The 26,051-nt window shown below is 49.7% G+C and overlaps 1 long non-coding RNA gene across 3 annotated transcripts in view; it reads left to right on the top strand.

Moving 5' to 3' along the window:
• Positions 1 to 72: 72 nt before the first annotated feature.
• LOC133266189 (uncharacterized) overlaps positions 73 to 26,051 on the top strand; it is a 41,473-nt gene continuing 15,494 nt past the window's right edge. For 2 of the 3 annotated variants that reach the window (XR_009742280.1, XR_009742277.1), the window contains exon 1: positions 73 to 254. This is a non-coding gene — a long non-coding RNA (uncharacterized LOC133266189). Of the gene's footprint in view, positions 255 to 24,160; positions 24,922 to 26,051 lie in introns of those variants that run through there. The other variant, XR_009742278.1, reaches the window with a different exon arrangement.

Here is a 26,051-nt window from a genome sequence, read left to right as displayed (position 1 = left end):
ACTGTCAGTAATAAACGTCTGTGTCCCTTTGGTGACTGATCAGTTACAGACACAAACCCTGCCTTGTGCTAAGCCCCTCTGATCTCTTTTCGTTTGCAGATGAAGTGTTTTCCCGTTCAGTGTATACAGAAGAGTCTGGAGCTGAGCTGCTATCTCCCCAACTGTAAAACTACAGTGAAATCCAGAGTCTGTCTTTGTGTTCATCGCCTGCTTTGAGGAAAACAGTGGTCATGAGATCAGACATCAACCTCAGGGTGAGTATAGATACCACCCACACCAGCTCTTCCAACACACTGCAACCTATGTCTGGTTCTCTCTGTGCTTGTCTATCCCTTGCAGCCCTGCTGCAGGCTCTGGTAGGTATACAAGGCATAAACCTGAGTTCTACAGGACTTGAGTATTTCACTGCTCAAGCTGCCTCTTCCCTTTCTGCTGATACACCATGGTGGAGCACTTGTCACTCATCTTGGCTTGTGTTCCAAAACCTGGTCATGGATATACATTAGCCATCCATGTGGTAGCTTGACTGGTTATCAGAGCATAAGCCCCTTTGATACCTGATACAATGGGTGGCTTGTATACCTGGAGTAGAGTGGGAAGGTTTGTTTTGCAGTTTCACTGGTATGTTTATTATGCTCCTAATATCTTTTAAGCTGGTTGGTAGACTCTACCTCATGTGGGTGTCCACCTCATTACCTTCCTGTACCTGAGGTTCACTACAGAGCCTGTGACACATGGTTGAGTGATTTTTATTCCCTCCACTTGAGGGGAGTATCTTACAACATTTTAAACTGGTCCATTGTGATTGACTCATGCCACCCACTTCTGACATGCAGCCAACAAGGTAAGAGAAGGTTTAGGAGCACTAACAGCATCCAGATCAGTTTAAGACACAAAGTAAACCCAAAAGTTGGTTAAAACATTTCAAACAGGCAAACCCAGCTCTAAACACTGAGCCATCCATGGCAGTGTGACATTCCTTCCTTCTTTTCTTTAGTTCTTTAAAACCTGTTGGTACAGTTGGTTGGTTCTCCCCATGGGGCCCATGCAGTGTGGCAAGTGAAGTCATCATCTCTAACAGGTGTGCCCAGCCCAAGACAACAGTCCTTCTACCTAAGAGGTTGATAGGAACATTTCAAGGAGGTGTTTATCTGATGATATGCCACAGGCATCAGGGTGAGGTCCAGTCTTCTTTAGTGTCTTCATTAATGAGCTGGAAGAGGGGAAAAAACGGCATGTTAATGGTGTCTGGAATGAAACCAAGAGAGAACAATGCAAAGGGCCTGAGAGGTCACTGGTGCCAGCCCACCAGCAGTGAGTAGGACTGGGTTGTATCTGCCACGGGCTCTCAGCCTGGCTTCAGTATTTGCCACGGGCTCTCAGTCTTGCTTCACATTGGCCTGGTTTTGTGAGTGAAATGCAGAGACTTGGGGCTGGGGCTGGGCAACCAGAGCAGTGGGCTGGGTGTTTGGAAGAGCATCTGTTAAGCTGCAGTGTTGGCTACTCTGCTTTAAGACACAGGATTTCCAAGTCCACCTTGTCAATATTTAAAAGCATGAGCAGCAGAACCAACAAACCTGGGTGAAGGTTTGCAAGCACAGAGGGGAGCAGAGTGTGTGTGTGAGCTGCATGTCTCTCTCTCATGTGCTGCTCTCATTATGTGCATATCTTCCAGTGCCTTCCAGAGTGATTCGCATCCAGGGCACTCTGGGAGCCTCTTAGGCATCAATCCCATGAATGCTGCAATAGCCCTGCAAGGTCAGGAGGTGTTGTCAGGTGGGGACAAATCTGTGTCTTTGTGGTGTTCCTCAGAGCAGCAGTTTGTGCCTCAGCAAGGAGAGGGGTGGGGACTCCTGCAAGTGTGTGCGCGCTTGCTACAACCAGAGCTTTCTGATTCCTACAGCCAGGGGTGGGATCCAGGTCTCCCGAACCCCTGTTCTCTGCCTTGACCACTAGAAGCACTTCCTCCCCACAGAAACCTCACCATGAAACCACCCACAGGAGAAGGGCTTTGTTGCTTGGCAGGAGAGCAGCGGCGCTGCTCTGCCCAATCCGCAGGCACATTTTTGGGGGTTGTGTGTTTACAACATCTTGGCTTTGCTGGTCTGGAGAGAAGAAAAGTTGATTGTTCCCCAGCCAGGGAGCGGCGTCTCCCTGCCTGTACGTGTAAATAGCTCTGGAGAGCCATACCAGGCCATGGGGAATGTCTGTGGTGCAGCAGCCTGCTTGGATTAGAAACCTTGTCTCTTCTGTGGTAAACATGTCTCTTGTTACCTGTTCTCACTGAAGTTTTTCTGGCTTCTCCTATCCTTTGCTCGGCTACTTTGGTTTCAGGGCCTCGTGATAGCTGGAGTGATTTATTTATTCAATAATAAAGCTTAAAGAACTGGTTCTTTTCCAGATTGCTCTGTCCCAGGCAGTGGCTGTCTCTGAGGAGCTGGGTCATGATGGGGTTAGTGTGGAGGGAAGCAGGGCTGCTTGTGAGCCTCAGCTTTGCCAACCCACTGATCCTTCTGCCTCTCAGCCTTCTCCCCCTGCATCCTGAACTGGCAGGAAAACTGTGCAGGCTGTCCAGGCATTCCCAGGTCTGTCTCTCATTTTAAATGGTGCCAGTGGGAGTCCAGCATGAGAATCTTGGGGTTGTGAAGTTGGATTGCTTCTCCCATTCTCCAAACCAGCATAGCACACAATACTGAGATTGTGCAAGGAGAACCATAATGGGAGAGACCTGAGCATCGTAGGGAGAAGACAGGCAGGGAGCAGGCAGGAAAGGGAAGAGGGAATGGTTATGGTGGAAGTGAATACTTGATTGGAGATAGCAGGAAGGAAGGGAGGAAGGAAGAAAAGACCTCACTCTGGCCAAAGTAAAGGGGAAGACTGGCTGAGGCTGTAGAGCTTCAGTGGCCTTATCCCATCTTCTGTGAGGGATGGTGACATCCTTCCCCTAGGGGTTAGTGTTGTCTGTTTATTCACATGGCTGGGAGGTGACTGCAGTCTTTGGGATGATGGATTGGTAAGTGTGTTGAAACAGAAGTTAGAGGTCTGTGCTTTGGCATCCAATCTGAGGCATCTCCAGGTCCTAATCTGAAGGTAGTTGACCCCTGGCTGGTGTGGGAAGGGGTTTCCCCAGCTTCACATATGGTACTGACAGGTCTGATGTGCCGTTTTGCTGCTTTAGAAGACTTGACTTTATTCAGGTTCCTAAAATCCTGAGCTCTGTGATAGTTGCAGGATAGCAGGGCCTTGAGCAGAGCTCAAGTGAGCTGGTTCCTCACTGCTGTTTTCCTGCCTGTGGGGTTTACAGCTGGATAATGAAATCCACTTCCCAGCACTCTCTGACCTTGGGGTTTGGAGAGTGTTCAGGGACATCTTAAAGACTTCACATTTTAGGAGGCAGAAGCCTGCCACAGCTCACTCTGTGCCTCAGCTCTTTCCCTGCAGGTTTGGCCCTTGCTTTCAGAGGATTCTGTATCTTCACACTGCTTCTGCTCATGGAACAGATAACACTGAGATGGTTTCACACAGTAGTGACAGAATGAAAAAGTAGAGGTAATCAGGCCCCAAAATAATGCTGTTTATCATCTATAATCATCACACGGGGTCTAACAGCACATAAGTGGCTGCTTTCAGGAGCACAGAATGCAGGCAGTGTTGTTGGATTCAGTGATTATTTAGAAGGCCACTAGCCAGGCACTGTGTGTGGGGATTCTCTGGGTGCAGGCACACCTCTTGATCACATACATGCAAGCAGGGGCATATCCAGTGCTGAGCCCATGTCTGTGCACATGTTAGTGGGTGCAGTTTCCAGAGTCAGGTTGTGGAAACAACAGCTCAGCCTCTTTCTTAGTGATCCCAGGGATTTGGAAGGTATAATCTGGAAGAGCTGCTTGAACCCCTCTCCATGGAAGGGATTATTCCGAGAAACTCTGATGTTTCCTCTTGTGGCTCTGGCTGCTCCTCCCTAGTTTCATGCCAGTCCTGAAATACATAGCCCTGAACAAGGACTTCAGGATTGAGTTTCCTGCTGGCAGAACTCTCCTCTCCTCCACCACACTGCTGCACAGTCTCAGGGTCCAGGCAAATTCAAGTGCTCTGAGTTCAGAAGAGGTCCTGAAAACATTTGCAAGCAACAAACCCCATCATTCTTGCACCCATATCCCTGCAGCTTAGTCCTCGCTCTCCACATGCTGCACTTTTAGGGAGAGCTAAGCTTTGCAGTGAGGGAGAAAAAGCCAAAGAAAGCCTTGGCCAAACTGAGCACAGTTACTGCATTTAGCCATTTGGTGGAAGCTCTTAGTAACAGTCTGTTTGGAAGTAAAGGTCTTAGAGCTGAGAGCACAGGAAGCGTTTAAGCCTGATTTGTATGTGTAGGGGAATTGGTTGGAGTTTCACAAAAGAGATGAAGTCAGGCACTGGGTTAAACAGGGTATGAAGTCAGGCACTTCATCTCTTCAGCAAAACATCTGAGATGCTGCACATTTACTTGCTCTGATGTTGGGAATTGTAAAGGAGCTCTCTAAATCCCTTGTTTTCAATGATGGTCTCCAGATGAGGGTATAAAATCCCTCCTTACAGGACCCCAATCCAGAAGTGTCTCTATGTGTAGAGGAGGGATATTTCTCATCCTCTCAGTGTCGATGGGTGTTTCTCCTGCAGACACCACCCCACTGCCAAGAGCTCTGCTTCATAAGACTCTTATGAACTACTTTCAACCCTTGAAGAGGGTTTTCTAGACCCAAACATTGATGTAAGTGCATTCTTACTATCATTCAAATGCAAACCAATCAGCATTTCACTCCAGCACCTCAATTTTCCTGCAGATTGTTTTTGCCTCTCCTTTTGGCTGATCTGTGAGCCCTTGGGAATGCTGTCAAGAGAGGAGCTGTTCTTCTGGATCTAAAGGGCAGCCAGCTTATGGATGTCACCAGATGCTTCAGTAGTGTGGGTATCTCATGCCCAGTGAACCAAGGAGGAGAGCTGTGCTCCGTGGTGTGCTCCGTGCCTGCTCAGAAGAGCCCTGCTGTTAACTGAGCAAGTGAGGTTCCCACTCAGGGGGTCTTCAGTCCAGGTCCCAGCTCAAAGCACAGCCAGCTTCAAAGCAAGGTCCATGTGGTCTGAATGTGGTCCAGTCAGCTTTTGTGCATCTTCAAGGCCAAGGATTGTTCTGCCTCTCTGGGCCCCTGTCCAGGACAGGAGGGTTTTCCTGGAGCTGAGTGCTTATAGCTGAGTGCCAAATCTTTTCCAAAACCTTTGCCCTTTTCTGTGCTAGGAGAGGTACTGCTGCAAAGCAGGGTTATCACCAACCTGCCACCCCATGGGCTTCCCTGGCCTCCTAAAGCTCCTCCAACCTTTTCCAAATGCAGAAAGGACAGTGCTTGCTCTCATCCCAGTGTCTACCCAGCGTGGCTCTTCTGCTGCTGACACAGAGGACTTGGGGCCAGCCTAGACCATTGGATCCCCTGGCCCAGTGGTGAAAGGAAAATGAGACTATGGGAGTCAAGCAGGGACTTGTATTGTGGCTGTAGAGCCTGGAGCAGGACAGGGAAGTAGTGACCCTGAGTGTGTGCAGAGTTGCTTTGGTGGTATGTTTGCCTTTGCTTTGCGTTGGGGAGTACAAGTAGTCATGTTCTGAAACAGGTTTGGGGGTGGGATCTCCTTGGCTGGGGATGAGGGTCCTGTGGGTCACCCCTGCATGGCTGAAAGCTGCTGCTTGCTGGAATGGGGAAGTTCTGGAGCAGTGGGGCAAAACCTCTGGACCTTTACACTTCAGCTCAACCAGTCTAGGAAGGGAGTGGGACTTGTGTAGTGAGGAGCCTGAGTGTCCCTCCCGTGGTCCTTCAGGGGAAGAAATGGCACAGAAGAGGGGAATGCTGAACCAGTGGTGTGGCTGTGGGAGTACCTGTGGTAGGCCCCCAGCATGAGAGCTGCAAAACAAACCTTGTGGTATGGAAGTGTACAAGGAGGAGACTTGTCCCAGAGCTCCCTACTGAGTGTGAGACTGGTGGAGGTGAACAGCGGAGCAGTGAGTGCCTCTGACTGAGAGCTCAGTGCTGTGCTGTCAAATGTGCTGCAGGAATCGGAGTGAAAGAAGGTTTTGAAGAAGACAAGTGAGGAGCTTTGTGGGTGTTTTTCCCTTCTAGAAACATGAATAAAGAAAAGCACGACAGTGCTTCCTTGGAAATCTGGTGGGTGGCCTGGTGCTGTGAGCTGATAGAAGATGGGGGCTGCTTCCTTCATACTGAATGAGAGATGACAGATGGGAAAGGAAAGGCCTTCAGCACTAGTATAATTAGCTTACTTCTGATAACATTAGGGTGGGCTTTTTCCTCTTAATATGAAGAAGAGAGAAGATATTTGACTGAGAGTAATGGGATAATGGGAACTGTAGAGGTGAATCTATTGGTCCTCTGATCCTGAGACACTTGAAGTAAAGCCCCTGTACCAGCTTCAAGAGCAGAGAGGGAAGATGGTGTCCCTCTCTTTGAGAGGGTTGGCTGCGTGGGGCTGGTCAAGCTCCTCCTTGCTTCATCAGTGGCCTCGAGCTCTTGTTTTGGAAGAGGAGGTGAAAGGCAGTGCCCCTTCAGGTCCATCAGTGCCCCTTCAGTGCCCATCACAGCTTCATGCCCTGCTTTCCCCCCCCAAGCCTTTTCCCTTGCACGCTAATGAGCCTGAGCCCACTGCTCTGTGCTGCAGTCATTGCGCTTTTCATTCTTTTCAGTGGCTCTGACCATCTGTTGAGCTCTTTGCAGATCCCATTTCAGTTCTGAAACCCCTTTGGAGATGAAGGGACCATGAGTGCATGCGGCACCCAAGGTGTGGATGAATCAGAGATGTTTCTGTTCTTTTATTTTCCTCTCCGAATGATTCATGCACTTGATCTGTTTCTTGATGGGTACTGAACGTGAAGCTGACATTTTCATGAAATGACAGTTTTATGTGGAAAAATGGGGGCCTACAGGGAGCAGTGGAAGTGATGTCTGTTGGAGAGGGATATCATGATTTCAAGATGAGGTTGTTTGGACAAGGGGTATTACAGGAATCTGAAAGGAGAGGTTACAATAGCTCCTGGAACAGAGGCCACCTGTGAGAGAGGCCAGTGTCAAGTTGATGGTGTCAGGAAGATGCTGTAACTTGCCCATAAACATGTAAGAACTGGAAAGGGAGAGGGAAGTCAAGCTGGGAGAGGGAAGTCAAGCCAGGAGAGGGAGCTGGAAAGGCTCCAGCTTGAATGTAGGAGATGAAGAGAAACAAAATGAGCCAGAGAGCTTGTTAGGAAGAAGGTGCAACTGCAGGTTTGGGCAGAGGGTGTAGAGCAGCATCTGTGAGGGGGCTTGCAATGAAGTGGAGCAGCAGCAGCACGGCCTTGTGGATGAGATGGTCCTCCCCATGAAGGCCTGGGGTGTGTGTGTGTGTGTGTGTGTCCAAGAGGCAGGATTTGTCCAGTAGAGCTTCTTGGAGGGTGAGAAAGCGTAGCATTTGGTGGGTGAAAGGAACAGCCTTGCTGATGACACATTTGGTGCGTAGGACAAACATAGCTGAAGCAGAGGGCTGAAGTGTACAGGAACAGTGGCTGGAGTTGGAGGAAGACCAGGAGGTGACCACCTACAAGCAACCTCTTCTACTTTTTAGTATAAGGGAATAAAACTGTGCCCTGGGGCAACTGGTTATGTGGTTCTGGCAGCTTTGGTTGTGTACAGGGCATCTTTCCCTTCACAGGGAGAAGTTAAATCCAAGTAACTTCCTCTTTGTCATGTCAGCCCTTGCTCTGGCTCCTTTCTCATGGTGGGCAGGGGTGTTCTGGCCGGTCCCACTGCTGCCAGGATGATTCTGTGCTACTTCAGGCTCTGATACCCAGGAATACCTTGTTCTCAGCAGGGTGACCTCTCTGTTGTGTTTTCTTTGCCATCCAGAGCTCTGTTATGCGTTGGGCCTATGAATCCAGCCCTGACGTGCAGCAGAGTTTTCAGGTGGTGCTGGCTTTGCCTCAGTACAGTGCACATTTTGTGCAGCTCCACCACGCTGCAGCTGTGGCTCTGATGGGGGTTTGTGCATGGTGGCAGAGTGGGATGTGGGCAGAGTGCACATTCAGAGATCGTGCCAGCCCCTCAGTACCCTTAGAAGAGCCTTATTCCATCCCAGGCCACAGAGACCATCCCTTGACCTCTGGCAGCTGCTCCTTGTCTTGTCTTCTGAGTGTCTTTTAAAGATACCTTGGACTGCCTTGATGTGATTTCTTAATGCCCTTTTTGACCTTCCTTTTTCCCTTGGGCCTGGTGCTTAGATGTCACCCATCATCACCGCTCCGTACATGAGCACTGAAACAACCACCTGAGTTTTCACTTGCTGTCTCTGCTCCAGCTCTCAGCCACCTTTCATCTCCAGCTTCCTGCTCTAGGAAGGAACTGTGGTGTTTGGCGTCATGGTTATTAGCCAGGAAGCAGGAATCACACATAACTAAAATAACCAAATCTAATTCACATTACAGGAGAAAATTTCCTTTGCTGCCTTCTAGCCCTGTCTGAAAGAGAGCAGCTCCAAGGATGGAAGAATAAAATGATGTGCACAAGCAAAGTTACCTGACTGAGGTCACTTGGGGTCCATGGAAGATTAATTGGCATAACTGCAATGGTTAGTTACTCAAGCTGAGACATCAGAGACAATTTAGGAGCCCTGGCTGCTGCTTGGAGGGGTTTCAGACTAGATCCATGTCCATATTCAGTGCCCTAGCTGTGCCCCTGGGCAGCTGCCTGTGTCCTGCTCATTCCCAACCCCTTCCTGACCCCTCCAAACAGAATATCTTGGTGCTCTTGGCATGTTCTGGTTTAGTTCTATCTTGTGTTCTAGGCAGAGATGTGAGTTGCCAGGTCTGAGTCTCCGGGAGTGCTGTACGCTGTACGCTGCTGTGCAAGGCCTTTCTCTGACATCCTTCTGCTCTTGCTGTTTTCTTATGCGTGGAGAATGGTGACCATAAATAGCTCACCAAATTACTTAAGAGGCTCTCTCTTATTCCTGAATGCTGCAGGCAGGTTCCTGTCCAATGTAATCCTGTCCCTGCAGGGTTAGGTGCCAAGCATCAGTCATGCAAGAGGTCTGTAAGTGAGCTTCCTTCAAAAACGAGTTCTGTTTGGCTGAAGGCCACAATGGGGAAACTGCTGTGTTGCCATCAGATCCCCTTTGTATCAGTCTCAGGAGCTCGGCTGTGGGTGAGAGGGGCTGGGTCCCAATGGACCACTGATGAATTACCAACCCACATTGTCTCCTGGCAGCTCTGCCCCCTGATAGCTGATCCAGGGGAAAGCCAAGGAGAGGCTCCAGTTCTGTAGCCATAACTTAATATTCCCTATGGCTTTATTCCTTGCAGATACATCTTGGCATTGTGAGAGGAAGCCAAGAGTGAACATATGGCTCATTGTGGAGCTCTGACCTTCTCAGAGTGGGGCAAAGCCAAGCAGCTGGAATTGCCTTCCAGTGCCAGAATCACAGAATCACAGAATGGTTTGAGTTGGAAAGGACCTTAAAGCTCATCCCCTGCCACAGGCAGGGACACCTTCCACTAGAGCAGCTTGCTCCAAGCCCCTGCGTCCAACCTGGCCTTGCACTGAAGGCCAAATGAAGAAGCAGGTTTGAGTGAGGAGCAGGAGTTCAGAACCTGTCCAGCCATTCTGGGCCTGAAACCTGTGACTGGCTGGCCTGGGAGAGACCTTGCGTAAGCAACACGTAACTGCTCACAGGGGCTTGCCAGGATCTGGGTGGGAAAAACTTCCCTTTAGAGAGCATTTCCTCTCTTCTCCAAAGGAATCCCCAGCTGCTGAGCTTGCTTTGGCCTTGTGTCTGGGATTTGCTTTTCTCAAGACCTTGAAAGCCATTCCCCTCCCCAGCTCCTCAATGAGTTTGCTGCAGCCTGTTCCCTGTAATGCAGCTGTTTGCTCCTTCTCTGCCATGTCTTTGCGCTGAAACGATTTCTCCTTTATTTCCTTTTAACCCAATTTGTTAACTTTCTATTGTAGCTTCTTCCAACAGCTCTTGCCAAGGGGCTCATCAAAGCCTCCCTGCCCTGGCTCTGAGGGAGGAGGATTATTAGTCTCTGTGTTCAAGGTTAGAGGAGATGATTCCCCTTCTTGTGGACTAGAAGTCTTCCAGCCAAATCTTCCCCCTCTCCATTCAAGAGAGAGGCTCGCTGGAGAGGCTCCAAACCGTGTGCAGTGGGGAGGGTGTTGGGGTTACACTCATTCATGTTCCCTTTAAGTGACTCTCAGCCCTCCCTGGCAACCTGAAGACAACGTGAGGTCACCCTTGGGCCAGCACAGCCTGACTGGGTGCTGTGGTCACCAGTGTCATGGTGGCCTTGTTCTGGGAGCCCTGAGGCACCCACATTCCTCCTGCCCTCCGCATCAGGAGGCTGGTGGAACCTTTGCTGCCTGCTCAAAGGGGCAGCTCATGGTTCGTCCAGAGGCTGTGCTTGTGCCTAGTGTCATGCAAGTGTCAGCCTTGGCTTTTGGGAGGATAAATAGCCAAAGGAAAAGGCATGGGCAGCTGACGTTGGTTGGAATAGTGAGCTGAGATGTGTGGGAATGCTGGAGGCTGAACATGTACTGTGGGGCTTGATGACTGCTGATCCTGTTCCTTCTGCTTTTACCCTCAGCCTCTGACAGGTGATAACAGCAAGTGTTTCCAGAGTGGACTTTACAAAACATTGCTCCAGGCTGCACTGGAATATCACATACTTAATCCTTTGTATAAATGGATCTGTTTGCTTTTGGGATGACTGGAGGAGTGTCTGGTCTCCATCCTATTGACAAAATAAGGCCCATAAATAGCCATATTCCTCTCGTGTCAGGGTGATGCACATACCAGATGCCAAAGTAGACAAAATATATCACTGCTCGCTGTGATTTCCAAAAGATGTGATGTCCTAGAGGTGTGGCAGTGCTCTGAGCAGGGGGCAGAGCCTGGTTGAACACCCATTGCCTACACTCAGATTGCACATGCACAAAACAGCTGCTCAGGCCTGACTGTGCTGGTGTCCCAGGCCACATGGAGCTCTGCAGCAACAGGAATGCAGCATCTAGGAATAAGTGTCAGACCCAGGAGCAGTCTCCCCTCTTCAGAGGGGTTGTCTGAGGGCAGTGTGGTGCAGAGCTGCGCAAGGGGCCAGGACCAGCAGTGGGTCTAAACCCCTTTGGCCACTCAGTGACTCAGGAGATGGTTTTGGGTAAGGAAAGCAAGGGCAGGATTTGCAATGATGACTAAGGAGAGGGAACTGGAAATTGAGCAGGAGATGTTGGAAGGGTGTTGGAAGTTGCTGTCAAAGTCAAGGGAGCTGGGTCTGACTGATGCTGGAAGAGATCAGAGATGACCAAGGCAGAAGACAGGTTCGATGGTTAAAGTCATCCCAACCCTTCCTTACATGAGCAGCTCTGCCCACTGCCACTTACTCCCCCAGCATCACCATCATGGGACCTACTGCGCTGTGCCCTGTCAAGGGGCTCAGGTACTGTTTTGCCTCCTTTGGCTGGAGAGCAGCACATTGCTTCCTCCATCACCCCTGCACTCATGGGGCTGCCTGTATCTGTGTGGGGGCTGGCACAAGGCACAAGCCTCTGCTCCTGGGTTTACCTGCTCCTGGGTTTACCTGCTCCTGGGTTTACCTGCTCCATTTGCAGCTGGTAAATCCATTTGCTCAGCAGGTGCATTCTTGCATTCCCTGGGAGAACAGGCCCTTTGGATGGGGGGAGGAAAAGAACAGAGGATAAACTGGAGGGGGACAGGAGGAAATAAAGGGAAGTAGGAGAGAGGGAAAAGGCAGCAATGTGACTGGAAGAATTAGAGACGGGGTGTGGAAAGGGCTGCATGTCCCCAGTTGCTTTGAGCACTCAGCAGATCCTGTGGTGTGTCTGCTTTATTACTGACAGAGTTTTCCCTTCTGTCGGCTTGTTTCCTAATTGCTGGTCTTGTAAACTGCTTGATTTATGGCTCTGCTCATCAGTCCTGGCCCTCGGGTATAACATGCTTTCCTTCTAGGCTGGAAGTGAAGATGGAATTAACAGCCTGCTTTAGGTTCAATTAGAAGCTGAGCATTCAGGGATCTTTATTATGGTGCACGTGCCAAATCAAACTGCTTCATTTTCACTCCTCATTCATGGAGGGTATTCAATGACTCCTTCCCCAGGGCAGCAGCAGCAGCATTGTGGATGCATGGTGTCTTTGAAGTGTCCCACAAGAGAAGCCACCAGGGACTGGTTTCACTGTTGGTTTGCACAGAGAACTCAATCTGTTTCCTCGCAGCTTGCTCTGGAGCTCTCAGTTTGTGCCCTACTTGTTTGTCTGGGACAAACTCCCTTTCAGTACAGCTGAGGGATGAAGATGGAGTCAGAGAGCAAACAGCCCTGCAGAGCCTTGCACACCCCCAGTGTGCAAGCAGCCATTGAGCCAAGCCCTGGCAGTCATCCCAATGTTCAGGGTCTGTTCTAGACCTGGAGTAGGGACCCAGCATCAGTGCAACCCTAATTTTTACTGAGGGACCCGAGCACCTCGTCTTGCACAGCCCTTGGTGGCAGCCCCGTCCGTGCAGCTCTGATCCATGTGTCTGCGTGGTCACACCATGGTGCACCAGGTCTATGGAGCATGCAGGCCTTGGTATGATAATGTTGGTCCACACCTGACACCCCAGAGGGTTGTGAGGATGGCAGCTCCCTTGGGATATGACTGTTCTGAAGTTCAACATAACCTGTTAGTCTGCACTTGCAGGCCAGAACCCCCCGTGTGCTGGGCTGCACCCCCAGAGCATGAGCAGCAGCTCAGGGAGGGGATCCTGCCCCTCTGCTGTGCTCTGGGGAGACCCCCCCTGCAGCCCTGACCCAGCTCTGGGGCAGCAGCACAAGAGGGATGTGGAGCTGTTGGAGCGAGGCCAGAGGAGGCCATGGAGATGCTGCGAGGGCTGGAGCAGCTCTGCTCTGGAGCCAGGCTGAGAGAGCTGGGCTGGGGCAGCCTGGACAAGAGAAGGCTCCTGAAGGGGAGACCTGAGAGCAGCTCCAGTGCCTGAAGGGGCTGCAGGGAACAAGGGATGTAGGGACAGGCCAAGGGGAATGGCTTGAACCTGCCAGAGGGGAGACTGAGATGAGCTCTTAGGCAGAAGCTCTTCCCGGTGAGGGTGCTGAGGCGCTGGCACAGGGTGCCCAGAGAAGCTGTGGCTGCCCCATCCCTGGCAGTGTTCAAGGCCAGGTTGGACACAGAGGCTTGGAGCAAGCTGCTCTAGTGGAAGGTGTCCCTGCCAGTGGCAGGGGTTGGAACTGCAGGAGCTTTAAGGTCCCTTCCAACTTAAACCAGCCTGATTCATTCTGTGTTTCTTCTTAACCATTTCACAGGACTGTGGCAAGTCAGTAATGTCATATTCATACCATAGCTCTGCAGCACAGCAGGCACACTGCATCGGAAGCTTCATGAGAAGGAAAATGTCTGTAAAACAAAACGTTTGTGAAGGAATAAAACTCTTGTAAAGAGCAGAGAAGCTGTTGTATGAGTGTGGAGCTGTTCTGAAGCTAACACTCTGCAGGTACTAGCTCAGCGCTTGCAGGTCTCGAGCAGATAAGTTTAAGCTGACAAGTTGCCTCAGGACTTGGAGCTCTCTGCCATCCTGCCCTTGAAGGGCCTCTTAGGATGCTGTTGCTGTCTCTGAACTGCTTCTTGTCTTCATCAGGTAAATCTGATCTGCCTGAAAAGGGACTCTCACAAAATGGCTTTGTGCCTCTGCATGCTGCTGTAGGAACAGGGAGTTCCACTCTGCAACACGTGAGGCCAGGAGTGAAGGAGAGAGCATGGAAAGTCAAGTGGAGCATTGGCCTGCTCCCCCTCAGGTACTCTCAATTAGAGGGAGAGTTTTAACACAGCCGCTTAGTGCTGCTCCAGCCCTCACTTGTCTGCAGGAGCTCAGCCAGCTGGAGCTCAGCTGGATGGGGCACGAATCCTCTGGCAGTGAGAGTTGCTGATGTCTGGTTTGCCTCTTGGAGCACGTACAGTAAAGTGAAGCAGAAATGAACTACAGGATACAGGTTTCTTTCCTTGTGGCATTAGCAGTACAACTTGCTTAGATCATCATGGCCATCCTCTGCTTTGTGTCTTGCTCTTCCTTCCCTTGATGGCTCTGCAGATGCAGACAATGTGTTGCTCCTGAGGAGCAGGGAACTGGTGTCTGAGCACCATGTGCTGGGAGCAGCTGCCCAGCCCAGACCTGGCACTGCAGCAGCTCTCCCAAGCAGTCTGGATGCCTCCAACTCTTGTATTGTATCCTTCAGCTTCTCACAAGGCTGAAGAGTCTGTCCAGCCCTTGCAGTGGGATAGACCCTCCTTGTGTATGTGTCATATCCAGCAGGATCCCTGGTGCCAGCTTCGGTTTTGTTTAAAGTCCATGAGTTCTCAACCAGCTGTCTCCTTCCAGGTAACCTCACAAGCCTGAAACAAGACGGCAGATCTTGGAGTGCAAGGCATGAAAACACGATTCCAGCCTTCTTCCTGGGACATGAGCACCCACCTGCCATGTCTGTAGTCAGTCAGTTCCTCGTGCCTCATAGTCCAGGATCCGAGAGCACAAGGACAGATCAAAAGAGCCTCTTGCTTGCATTTCACCTGTCCTATCACTGAGAATTTTAACTACTAGTTACTGAACTAATCTGAATAGGCACTCAAAGTCTGGATGTTATCACTTATTACTGATAAAAAGCTTGAGCTCTATTTCTGCGGGTGTGCTCACACCCATGCATATCTCCTAAGTTGGATGGCAGGCAGATGGTTCAGATACTATAACCACAAGAGATTCCAGGTCCTAGTCCTGTCTTGCATCTGGACCACATGAGCCAACAGCCGAGACCAAACCAGCAATAATCTGGGATCCATGTCCAGGATGAGCAGAGGAGATGCCTGCACCCATCCCTTCCTCCCATGCAAAGATTGGAGTACTTTCTAAGCTTGGGACCAAATCACCCCCTTTCTGGACTCTGTGGTGGGTGTCAGCTTCTCTTCAGACCTGTTCTTGCTGCTCACACTGCACAAAGGGCTTTAAATGGGATCAGAGGGAGATACTTCTCTTTCCATTCTATATTCACATGGCAAGATGGTCTCTGTCACCCCTGACCTCTCCCTCGCTGGCTGTGTGGATCTGAGTGCTACAGCATTCAATCACCTTCTGGACAATTGAACAGGAGCTATTCCAACAACGTCGCTTCCCCTCTCCCCTGCCTGGGAGCAGGAATTATCTCAAGCAGGTTGTAGTGGTGTGTGTAATGATGACTGTGTCAGTGAACGTAGCTCCTGTTGCCTGGATGCAGGTGAAAAAAAGGATGGCTATAGGGAGGGGATATTTTACAGCTGCAGATGTGACAGAGGAGCATCTGTTCCAGCTTTCAAACCTTTCTTTTTAGAGTTCTGTGTTTCAGCTAAAGGTGACTGCCCCTCTGCTGACAGATCTCTTCCTGCAGCTCGGGTGAGTGACTGTTCATGCTTCTGTTCTGTGCAGCATAAAGACAGGCAGTTTGTGTGAAAGACCTGCTGACACGCTCTTGTTCTGAATGTGATGTCGGGGATCCCACCTGCCACAGGAGTTGGCTTCACAGTGCGAGCCCTGCAGTCACAGCGGTTGCCTCATGACACTCCCAGCCTCAGCGGGCACTTCTGTCCCTCCAGTCAGCTGTAGCTGGCATGAAGGGATGGAGTTGGTGAGGTTTCGGGGGCTGAGGCCTCGTTTCATGTGTAAACCTCAGGACTGTGTTGATTTTCAGGTCAGAGATCACAGCTGGTTGTGCACTGGACAGAAGAGGCTTCTGGACCTCATAGCAGCTGGTTGAGGAGGCTCTCTTCTCAGGCAAGTGCTGTAACAAATGGCTGGTGTGAGAGCTGTGAGCTGATTTGTGTCCTCCTAGGACAGGGAGCAGGCTGCAGCCACCATTTTAGTGGCTATCAAGCACCAAAGACCTGGGCCAGATGCTCTTCCCCACTTCTCAGGTTCATCAGAGAATGACTTCAGCCTTGAGGGCTCCTGGGCAAGGGAATAAGGGTTGTCAGAGCCTTCCTCATCAAGCTGCAGCCTTGGGTGACTTTATGTGTCCATGATGCCTTTGCCTTGTGGCTCTGTTGTACCATCTGGCAGCACAAGATTGCCCTAAAGTACCCAGAGGGAATCCATCTCAAAATGGCCTTGATTCTGGTATGTTTTACATGGGTCTGGATTGGGAGGAGCAAACTGGGCTGTGCTTGTCTTCTAGAACCTGTGGGGACCACAGATGTGAAATGCCAGTAGTACTGCTGCGAATTCTCATTTACCCGAGTCCATCCTTCCCTGCCACAGAGGGACAAGGAGCAGGAGCAAAGTGTTTACACACGTTTGGAGCGTGGCAAAGATGGCTCATCTGGACTGAAGTGCATTAGGAGCAATCCCAAGCACCGCCCAGCTGGCAGGTCTGCACTGCGGTGGTCTCTCAGGGACGAGGTGTGGGAAGCTGGCTCACTTGAGCTGCCGTAACAGCAGCTGAGCTCTGAGTTCAATGCTTGTTTGCTGCACAGTGCACTCTTCCCTTGGCAGCAGCTTGGAGCCTACATCCCTTCTCCCTGCCCACAGGATTGCTTGCAAGCTAAAGGGAGAAGCTGGTGGCAGGCCCCACAAACATTTGGGTGTTTTCCAGATCTCTCCTACTCTCTGTAGCAGCTCTTGACTTGCTTGAAGTCAAGGACATGCATTAACTCACTGTTTTCTCTCCCCCACGCAGCACCTTAGCTGTGCTCTGGCTCTGAGATGTGCTCAGCTTGAGCAGTAAGTGCAGGTTATGTGCAGGTGATAGGAGACTTCTCTGGTGTTTTTGGTGATACAAATAAAAACGTAGACTCACAGAATGGTTAAGCTCCTCCTTAAAGCTCCTCCAGCTCCAAGCCCTGCCACGGGCAGAGACACCTTCCACTAGAGCAGCTTGCTCCAAGCCTCGTCCAACCTGGCCTTCTTTATTTCTCTTGAGCCATGTGGGAATGCTGCAGTGGTGAGCTTGCGCTGAGCATCGTGCTTCCAGATCCTTGGATCATCCCCAGTGCTGGGAAGGGAGAGCTGCTCTCGCTCAGCATGTGCTCACCTCTCTTGCCAGTGTGACCAGCTTGCAGGTAAGCTATAGCTGATCCTTAGCTAAGACAGCCCTGGCTTTTAGATCCAGGGCTTGGTCCCTAAAGCCAGCCAAGCCAGCAGCAGTTCTGATGCCTGCACAGAAGCAGTGGCACAAGTTGTAGCCCTCCCAGCAGACCAAAGCTCCGGGGCTGGAAGAGCTCTGCTGCCTACAAGTCTTGCTATGGCTGTGCCACATCTTCCTCCTGACAAGCCCGGCCTGCAAGGAGGCACAAGGCTCCCCTCTCTCTGGTGACCTCCAGCAGGTCTCCAGCTCCTGCAGGGAGCCCTGTATGGGGCAGCAGGAGGAGATGATCCCTTCCTGACTATCAGTGCTGCTCCAGAGATGGAAAGTTACAGCCAGGCCAGCCCAGAGAATGGGAGGTGACTTTCATCTCTTGGTTGCTTTGTTCATTGTTTAGGTAAGTGGGTGGAAGAAAGACTTTGCTGACTATGTTAAGGAAGTTATTGTTTAGTTGATGGCTTATTTGTTCCTTTGGGGAAGAAGATTGTGTTTGCCTTTGGGGGGGATATCATGCAATGGCAGTTCATTTTAATGAGCTGCTCTTTCTTTACCTTGGCTTCATTTAACCAGAGAAGGAATTTCTGAAAGGGGAATTTAAAAGGAGAGGGAGAGAAAAACCCAAACCCACAACCCAAATCCCCGACTAGGGCTGGGATCTGGGATCTGTGCTTCCCACTTGTCCCTGGTGTGTACCTGCTTAACAAGAAAAGCTTTTACCATAGAGGCAGAGGATGTGCCTCGTTGCTTTCCCTCTCCTCCCAGCCTCGCCAGTGACTTTAGGGAATGAACGAGGGAAGTGCCTTTATCTCTGTGGTGGGGTTAATGGCCATATGGAGATGAACTGAATGTATAATGGCAAGATGGAGATGAATTGAATGTATAATGGCCTGTTTTCCAGGACAAGAGCCTGTACCAGCAGCACTTGAGCCCGGATGTCAGTGAGGGCTCTCTCTCTTCCTTCTTTCCCTCTCCTCCCTTCATATCCATCCTCTTTCATTCACAGGCTCATGGGGAGGTGCAGGGGGAGGGCTCCCCTCTCTTCTCCCACCCTGTCTCCAGGTTGCAGCTGCCCATGAGGTTGGGGTGGTGGTGGGGCTCTTTCAGCTCTGGCTCTGCCTCTTCTCTGCTTCTCCCCCCTGAGCTGGAGGGTGACGTTGTGACAACAGCCGGCAAGCAGGGACAGGCAGCTGGGCTGTGGCAAGTCCCAGGGCAGGGCAGGGTTTGCTTTTGTGCAGCCATGAGGAGAGGAGCCCTCCTGGTACGAAGAGAGTTAAAAATGGCTCCATTGAAGCCCTCCTGGCTGCACAGAGCTCTCAGAGCGTACCTGAGGCCGGCAGCCCGTGCTGGCAGGTTGCTGTCCTCGGAGCAGAACTGGGTGGCTTCTGTCCCCTCCATTTGCGGTGAGGGCACCTCCCCGCTGCTCAGGTCTGAGTGAGCCGGGGGTCACTCCCGCCTCAAGCCTCTTTCTCTCCCCCTTCCCTTTCCAGCTCCTTAAACAACAAAGGTGTTGAGGGAATTTACACCCCTGCCTGGTAACAAGACAGATCAGCGAGACGCTGCCACGGTTTTGTGAGGGCTCCATAGATTTTTATGGCTTTTCAGTCCTTGGGTTCCCAACCTTCCTCTGGCTTTTAAATTGCTCACAAAACGCAGACACAGCTCCTATTCTCTGAGTTCCTTTGATGATTTTATTTATATCTCTTGCTTTGTCTTGTCTTCTGTTACAGGGAGACTGCAATTAATTATTATCCCATCAGCTTCTATTTAGCCTGACAGTACAATGCGACACACAGTGTCCAACCTTCCTCTGCCCCTGTGTGCACGAGCAGGCAGCTATTCTCAGGAAGAATAAAGGCTCTGGCAGCTTCAGAAAGGGACATGCAGCTAAAGGGCAGCTTAGGGGACATCAATAGCAACAGCAAAGCATGGTTGTGATATGGCTGAAGTGACCAGACATCCCAATTTAGCTGTGGTGCTCCTGATTTTGTTTCCTCATCCAAAGTGTATGGGAGACTATCAGCCTTCAAGCGGGTCCAGGCTTGTGGTTAGAGCAGAGGCTCTGGCATCTTTTTCTCCCATCTCTGATTGACCAGATCGTTTTCTCACCCCTCATATGAAATAGGAATTGTGGCTGCAAGATGTTTAGAAGAGACCCTGCTTGTTCAGTGTGGGCAGAGACTCAGTGGGAAGGCCAGAGGTGCACAGTCCAGAGAGGGGTGAGCAGCAGCCTGGAACAGTCATAAATCCAGGGAACACTTGCCCAGGGAGCAGACTGGAGGAGCTGGCAGGAGCAGGGCAGTTAGAGGACACCTGGGAACGCTCTGGCAAAGAGGAGGGGATGGGTCTGTTACATCCTTAAGGGAGTGGAAGGGTAAGAATGGACTTAAATGTACAGCGAGGGATGTTCAGTGTGGACGCTGGGGAAGTGATGAGAACAGTAATGGTGTGAGCAGATTTCCTGGGCTAGAGAGGGAGAGTCTCCAGTGCTGAAGCTTCTTAGGAGCAGTTTTGGATCCTGGTTTGTGTGTGCATGTGTCACAAAGAGGTGCTTCTGTGCATGACTGTGCGGGAATGGTAATGACTGAAGACCTCAAGAACAAGTGTGTGTTAGACTGGGGGATGTTTGATGGTGGTTTCAGGACTCATTTCCTACCCAGTCTGTACCACCAGGTTCTGTCCAGGGAACATAAGTTTTCTCTACCGGCCACCCTGGCACTAGAAACCCAGCAAAGCTGTTCCATCTTTCCTTTCTCTTTGCATCCTGCCAAACTGTTTCTTTGCCCCACAAGCCCCTGCATGGCACAGTGTTGTTGCCAGGCAGTGCTGGTCATGAGATAAAGATGTTTTGACAAGATGCAGTGCCAGGTGCATGGAAACTGCTGTTAAACCAAATGTTTGTTCCCTTCACTCCTGCTTATTTCCCTCATCATTTCATTTGTTCTTGTGCACCTCATTTTGGCAGCCTTTGGCAATGTAGCTTGTGGTCTGACCCCCCCAGACCAGCTAATGACAGCGGAGCAGAACCTCTGGGCCAGTGTCCTTGGGAAAATGTCCATGGAGTTCTTCCACACCCACGTCCTCTCCTCTTCTTCCCAGCAGAGTCCTCTCCATGCTTCAGAGGAAGCTGCAAGGTTGGGTTCAGAGAGGTGTTTCTCACTCCTGTCCTCCACAGATGGCATGTGCTCACTAGCCCACGTGGCTACCAGCCATTACCTGGGTTAAGTGTTTCAGTCCAAGTGCATGTAGCTGGGGGGACCTATAGGGAATGAAGGGCAGGTCTGTGCAGGGAGGACAGGCAGGCAGAGCTGGCTTTGCCTTACTGCTGCTAGGATGGAAGTGCCAGGATTTGCAGGACTGAGATGCTGAGTTGGATGGTAGGAAACTGGCTCAAGGTTTGGACTGTCTGGGTTTAGCCCACTCGATCAGCCTTTGTGAGAGAGCAGCGTGACTGGCTTGGGGCAGTCCTGCTCAAGTGTCCTAACCCGCTCCTGAGAGTGAGCTGGGATGGTCTTGGAACCCTGTCTTGTGTTGTGAGAGCTTTGCTCAGCTCTGCATTGCTTCAGGTCTCTCTCCCAAGCTTAGAAGATGAAGCTAAAGGTAAGAGCAGTAACTCCATGTCTGATTCCAGGTCTCCCATTTGAAAACCTCGCGTGAGCTCTTCTTCCACCTCCACCCCAGGTGCATTTCTACTGAATTCATGATTACTGTGATAAAATTGCAACTAAATCCTGTCATCTCTGAAGCATGAGCTGGGGAGGGTTGGTCTTTACATCAGACATGTAATTACCTGTCTACCAAACTGAAAATGTACGTGCAAAAAAAAGAGGGAAAAGGAAGATCTCTGTCAAACGAGAGAAAGGCTATCATTTTCCCCATTAGTTTTTGGTTTGTTTTCCTCTATTCACAGCAATGCTCTGCTTAATCCAATAGGAACCTGCTCCAGGGATCAGTCTGCCTGGATAGCTACCTCATTGCTCCTGACCCTCAAATCTGTGCAAGGACATAGGACTTCATGTTTGAAAAGCCTGGAAGAAGAACTCTCCAACCTGCAGGATCTTGGAGGCAAAGAAATCTGTTTTCCTGCACAAGAAGAATGCATTTTTATGGTGACTGAGTACTGCATTGCAATCAGAATGGCAGAGCTATTTGTTAAATGCAAGTTACTTAAATAATTCATTTTTCTGACTAATTACGCAGTACGTGCTTAGCTTCAGTGATCACATGTCAATAAAGAGAACAGTTTCTGCAGCACTGTCATGACTTTGATGGTGCTGATCGAGAAGAGACTCAGCTTGCCTGGTAGTCTACAGATCATGTGTTGATTGAGGGATTTACATGGGGTGGCATGTGCTTGAAGACAGACCTTGGCCTCAGGCAGCATGACCTTATTTCCTAGAGGTCCTTTGACTTGACCAAGGTCCCAAGTTATCAGAACTGCTTAATTTTAAATAGGTGCTTAAAAACTGTTGAAGTCGATGATGCTTAAATACATTTAAGTTAATTTACATGCTTGAGACTGGTTAGGGATGAAGCCTCACTGGTACCTGTCCTTCCCCAAGGACACATCTTATCCCCTTGATTAACCAGTCCAAAATAACAGGCTTGAAACATGTTGGTGACTCTCATTCTTTAGCTCATTATAAATACCCAAAGAATAGGCAAACCCCAAAGAGCACGAAGAGATTCACCCAAGAAGCTAAATGAGAGTATATGTAGGAGGAAAATGTATCATCTCTGGCTATATTATTTTACCATGCCAGCCAGTGGAAGCCTTATGGAGGATTAATGTATGGGGGAAAAGGCTTGGTTTTCTGTGCATGCTTTAATGACTGGACCTTTGTTCTGCTTTTTAACTGTGACCATTTAATAACTACTTGACTCACTTTGCCCTCAGCAGGATGTTGCACGTAGCTTCTCTGCGTTGAAGAATACAGTTGAAATTAAGAATGTACTTTAATGATTTGGTTGGTAACAGGCAGTTCCCAACAGCCTACCTGTGGAGTCGACCTTCGGAAGCATCTTCAGTACGAGGATGCTTCCCTAGACCAAAATTAACCTTGAGGTGTTATGCAGTAAGTTCCTAAGTTACCTCCTCAGCAGTCCTTAAATCCTGTGTGAAAAACCTCTCCTGGATGTTCAGCCAACAGCAAAATGAAAGGGAGTTCTTGCCTTTAACAAAAAGAGTTGGGAAATGGATGGAGTTGTCTGGTGGACCCTGAGAAATGCATGAGTTGGTCTCTGAAGAGTTCGGGGTTTAAGCATACAAGTCGCACTCGAGGTGGGAGGGGAAGATGGCTCTGAGAGGAAGGTGATGCGCCTAAAGGTGGCACAAGAGGACAGAGCAGAGCTGGAATTATACCCCAGGGCAGCTCCTGAGGCTGTGTCAGCAGCAGCCCCTGTGGGCTTTGGCTGCTCCTAGAGGTTTGACAACTGCAGTCAGAGGTGGGCAAACCCTACATGGAAGGACACTGTTATCTGCAAGCCCTCATGGCTTACAGTGTTCAAGGCCAGGTTGGACAGAGTCTTGGGTAACATGGTCTAGTGTGAGGTGTCCCTGCCCATGGCAGGGGGTTGGAACTGGATGATCTTAAGGTCCTCTCCAACCTAAACAATTCTGTAATACTATAGGGGGTAAAGAAACTGTGAGAAACCATTTTGCATACCCAGAGCAAATAAGGAGGCCTCCTGAGCTGCTTCTCTGGACTTCAGCTCAGTTCTTGCAATGAAATCTTTCCAGCAAATTCCCTCAGAGGCCCGTTTCATTGGAGAAAGATGAATTACCAGTGTGATTGTGATGTCCATCTAGGCTGCAGGTCCCAACCAGACACTGGAGCGAGGAAATGAGGCTTCAGCTTGAGTGAAAACTCTTCTGGTGCCCCGGGGGAAGAACAACAGGTTCTGCCTCTCTGGAAACAGCAGTCACTGACTCTCCTGTCGGGCAGGGATAGGGCAAGGGTTTGGATTGCAGTGAGAAAGACTTGGGTTACATGGCAGGGAATCCTACTTTTGTGGAGATAGTTTGGCCATGCAATAGCTTTTTTCTTGTTGTTTTGGGTTTTTTTTTTTTGGTAGTTTTATTAGATGCAGAAGGTGATAATGCTTTTTGTGGTTGGAAGCTCCCAAGGCAGACCTTAGTGTTCCTGCTCCATGCTCTCTCTTACTCAAGGTGCTTTGTCAGCATCCAGAGGAAGTTGGATCAGATGAAATCTCACTTTGAGTGTATTGTACCAGGCTTAATTCCTTGTGCTGTGTCTGTCTGTAGAAGGAGTTGGGTGTCCTTGAATGAAGCAGCCCTCCACTTGTTCCTATACCCTCTGGCTCTTCTTTCAGTCCAGCTCATCCCCAAAATGACACAAAAATGAGGGTGCTCCTCCACAACAGGAACAACAGGAGGCAAAGACTCAAGATGAATGTTGGTCTTAGGAAATCATTTACAGTGAGTTTGCAGCCAGGCTTTTTAGAGAGATGAAATTTACTGTAACGGGAGTGAGTCAGCATGGATATATTGCAGGTAAATCATGTCAGACTAATTTGATCACTTATGCTAATGAAATAACTATCCGTCTACATTGCAGAAATCCATCTGCTTGTCCAGCAGGTTCGCAGAAAACGTGGTGTGATGGATTATAGTCCAAACTCCCTGCTCGTAGGTTAAAATAATCTGCTCTTGAAAAGGGTGAAATGCTGGCAAGCAGCAGAGCCATGGCTTGAAGCTAAGGGCGAGTGTCAGCACGGAGGTGACTGAGGAGCAGATCCTCCGCTGGGGCTCTTTAATATTTGTATTAAAGATTTACACATGCCGCAGCGTGGAGGGTCATTAAATTTGCAGATGGTACAGAGCTAAAGGGATCAGGCAGGGCTTACTGGGCTTTCCTTGCACAGAAATTGCTTTTTGGCAGTGTAATCTTGCTAAATGATGTAAGGAGGCTCAAAACTGCAATATCTTGACTGGACCAAGATGCTTCGTGGCAGGTGCAGGATTGGAGGTTCTTTGCAGAGGAGATGAGGGGGTTTGTATCGTGAGGTGTGGTTGAGATAAGGGAGGAGAGGAACCACCATCAGCAGAGAGATCTTTCCTTCATTTTTAAATGTTTTGAGCCCTTAATACACTCTCACCGTAAGCTGCGTTTGATAGAAAATACTGGGGGTGTTCATGTTTTATTACAGCATATAAAATGTTATATATTCTATTTGGCCCTGTTTTATTAGAGTATATAAAATATGTATTCTGTGTGTAGCTGAGGTAGCAATTACACCTAAGAGAACTTGCATTTATGTCTCTGAGTAAGGACTCACCCTCCACCTGCAGTGGAAGGAGGGGGACTGGATAGGAACAAAACCTTATTCTCATGTGTCCACACACTAAAGAGTTAACTGGGAGCAGATACTACTCTTCCAGCTCCTATACAGTTACAGCACACAACTGTGTTGGTGTGTAGCTGTCTCCCAGCCATGTTTAGCTGTGTAAATACTACTCTTACTGTACCTATCATCTGAGCTACTGAACTTCATGTTCATCTGGGCTTCTGCTCCTCATTAAGCAGCATCTGGGCAAGGTCTCATCAGTTCGAGGCATTCCTCAGCTTCAGCATGCTCCCATTGAGTGCAGAGGAGCTGAGCTGTCCAGCAGGACGCTCGTGCTGCTTCCCAGCAGCTTTGCTCCCAGTTTTGAAGAGGGCTGTGGTGACTCTGCTGCTCCAGTGACAGCGTTACCCACGCTTCTCTTTCTGGAAAGCCACCTTCAGCCTTTGGAAGGTGTGCTGTGAGTAGGGGAAGAGTGAAAATAACAGGAGAGTGGTTTTTCTGCTGTTTCAGTCTCTGATTTAAATCGGCTCCTGAGACGGGAGCCTCATTTCTGGGAGTGATGCTTTTGGGTTGAGATTTCTGCAGTGGGAACAATCTTCTGGCATAGCGAGCGCTGCTATTTCAGAGCTAGCAGAGATGTTTAAAGGTGGCCAGTTACAGTAAGCGCAGTAAGTCACACTCCTCATATCTTCACCACTGAGAAGGTGAACTGTAGATCCCCCTGTTGTCATTAATAGAAAGACAAAGATTAAAATGTAACCCACAAAATAAATCCATTAAATAAACCAAAGATCCAAGCAAAGAAGAAATGTGAAATCCTCTTGTAGGAGTTACACCTCCTTCTTCCTTCCAGTTGAAAATCAACCCGTGCAAAAGAATTTAATGATACCATTGTTTAGTGAAATTAGACTTGACAGTAAGCAGTTACCTTCTATTTTGGTTGGTTAAGATTTGCAATTGTTTGACACTCCTTAGAAATCACAGTAACCGGTTTTAAGGGCAGGCAAATGAAGATTCCCTCTCTGCGTACAACATTACTCATCACTCCACAGCTACATGCTAATTGGAAAATAACTGGTGGATGAGCATGTCTCACACAAGCTGTCATCTGAGCATGGCAGGTAACGCACCAGAGCTGAGCTCACACCAAATTTGCTCATGCACACAACAGCTAACAAAAAAACCTGCTGCAGGAAATGAACGCTACGGAAACTTCTCAGATGCCAAAGTAAGTCTCAATCCATGATGATCCTGGTGATTTCTTTAGGGGAATCCACCTGGTTTCCTCTTCCCTTCAGTGCCCCCAGCATGACAACACATGGTTTCCTACCTGAACCTCAGCCCTGGCTTTCTGTTTTTATTCAGAGCCTGCTGTTGGGTTAGAGGAGCCCTGGGGTTTGCTGGGCCAAGCCAGGCTTCCGAGGAGAAGACCTCTGAAGGTGACACTCACAAGGTAGCAGGGTAGGTGGGAAGCTCCAAGCATACCTCCCTCTATCTCCTGCTAGAGGAAATCTTGTTTAGCCACACCAGAACAGAGGAGAACGGGGGAAAACCTTCACTAATTCTTACAAAGGGGCCTTGTATGGC

Source organism: Pezoporus flaviventris, unplaced genomic scaffold (assembly GCF_033815535.1).
Source record: "Pezoporus flaviventris isolate CSIRO_AGI_PZ_B2104156 unplaced genomic scaffold, CSIRO_AGI_Pfla_v1 ptg000006l, whole genome shotgun sequence".
NCBI lineage: Eukaryota > Metazoa > Chordata > Aves > Psittaciformes > Psittacidae > Pezoporus > Pezoporus flaviventris.
This window is presented reverse-complemented; position numbering and strand designations above follow the sequence as displayed.